Raw genomic sequence first — 2,033 nt, forward strand, 5'->3', positions numbered from 1 at the left:
AGTTTGGGGAGGAGGGGGAGAAAATGAAAAAAAAGGAGGAGGAGGAGAGATAGGATAGGATAGGATAGGATAGAATAGAATAGAGTAGAGTAGAGTAGAGTAGAGTAGAATAGAATAGAATAGAATAGAATAGAATAGAATAGAATAGAATAGAATAGAATAGAATAGAATTGTGCTGGATAGTTTTAAAGTCAACTTGACACAATCTAAAATCATCTGAGAGGAGGAAGCCTCAATTAAGAAAATGCCTCTTGGGGCTGGGGATTTAGCTCAGTGGTAGAGCGCTTATCTAGGAAGCACAAGGCCCTGGGTTCGGTCCCCAGCTCCGAAAAAAAAAAGAACCAAAAAAAAAAAAAAAAAAAAAAAGAAAATGCCTCTTGAAAGCAGCAGCACCAGATCCAAGATGGTGGCCAGCAGGAGGCTGATGAAGGAGCTTGAAGAGATCCACAAATGTGGAATGAAAAACTTCTGTAACATCCAGGTTGATGAAGCTAATTTATTGACTTGGCAAGGGCTCCTTTGTTCCTGGCAACTCTCCCTGTGATAAGGGAGCCTTCAGAATTGAGATCAACTTCCCAGCAGAGTAACCCTTCAAGCCACCCAAGATCACATTTAAAACAAAGATCCACCACCCTAACATCGACGAGAAGGGGCGGGTCTGTCTGCCCGTAATTAGTGCAGAAAACTGGAAGCTAGCCACCAAGACTGACTTAGTAATCCAGTCCCTCATAGCACTGGTGAACCACCCCCAGGCTGAGCACACACTCTGGGTTGACCTAGCTGAAGAATACCCTAAGGACCATAAAAAGTTCTGTAAGAATGCTGAAGCGTTTACAAATAAATATGGGGGAAAAGCGACCTCTGGACTAAAATCTGCCACGAGTGATTCCAGCAAGTTTAAGCAGAGGCCCTGAGCAGTGCATTCAGACACCCTGAAAAGCAGGACTCTGTGGAAATTGACATGTGCCACCAACTGGCATCTGCTTGTGACAGTTACTAACTTTGTATACTTTTCTTAATCAAAAAGTGGTCTAGGTAACCTGTAAAGAAGGATTAAAAAAATTCAGATGTTTGAAGACGACGACGAAGAAGAAGAAGAAGAAGAAGAAGAAGAAGAAGAAGAAGAAGAAGAAGAAGAAGAAGAAGAAGAGGAGGAGGAGGAGGAGGAGGAGGAGGAGGAGGAGGAGGAGGAGGAAGAGGAGGAGGAAGAGGAGGAGGAGGAGGAGGAGGAGGAGGAAGAGGAGGAAGAAGAGGAGGAGGAGGAGGAGGAAGAGGAAGAGAAAGAAGAAGAAAAGAAGAAAAAGAAAGAAAGAAAATGTCTCAGATCAGGTTGTAGGTAGGCCTGTAAGGCATTTTCTTAATTAGTTGTTGATTGTGGGTGGTGTCATCCTTGGACTGGTGGTCCAAGCAGGTTGAGCAAGACATGGGGAACAAGCCAGTAAGCAGCACTCCTCCATAGCATCTACATCAGCTCCTGCCTCTGGATTCCTGTCCTGTTTGGGTTCCTGTCCTGACTTTCTTCAGTGATTGTCGGAACACAGTCCATGAATGGAGTCATGTGAGGAGATTTCTGAGTGCATGTGAGAAAACTCTAAGGAACCAAGAGAAGAGTCTTGTAACCTCAGTTTTTTTCAAAAACATGAAATTGTTCTTAGAATGTGCTTTTGTGTCCTGCACAGGTGTAGCGAACAGGAGTGAGTTTACTTCAGATTAGTCATTATAACTGGTTTGTCTATATGCTTCTATGCAAAAACTATTTTTGTTGCATTCAGCCTGCCCTTGTGAAAATACACTTAACTAGGGTATCTCTTCTTAACCCTTACAGTAGTAATTGTCTGATGCTCTGAATAAAGTTGGCTATTGCCTGAGACTTTAGCCTGTCTCATTTATTAGCTCTATTCTCCCAGCTCCCATTGCTTTAGAGCAATGACAAACTGATATGGAAGTGCGAGCCAATTAAACCCTTTCCTTCCCAAGTTGCTCAGGTCATGGTGTTTCACCACAGCAGTAGTTACCCTAACTAAAACAATCTC

The 2,033-nt window shown here is 43.1% G+C and overlaps 1 pseudogene; it reads left to right on the forward strand.

Moving 5' to 3' along the window:
- The first annotated feature begins 391 nt into the window (after positions 1–391).
- LOC148004195 (ubiquitin-conjugating enzyme E2 L3 pseudogene) lies at positions 392–870 on the forward strand (annotated as a pseudogene).
- The last annotated feature ends 1,163 nt before the right edge of the window (positions 871–2,033 follow it).

Source organism: Rattus norvegicus, chromosome 8 (assembly GCF_021556685.1).
Source record: "Rattus norvegicus strain SHRSP/BbbUtx chromosome 8, alternate assembly SHRSP_T2T, whole genome shotgun sequence".
Taxonomy (NCBI): domain Eukaryota; kingdom Metazoa; phylum Chordata; class Mammalia; order Rodentia; family Muridae; genus Rattus; species Rattus norvegicus.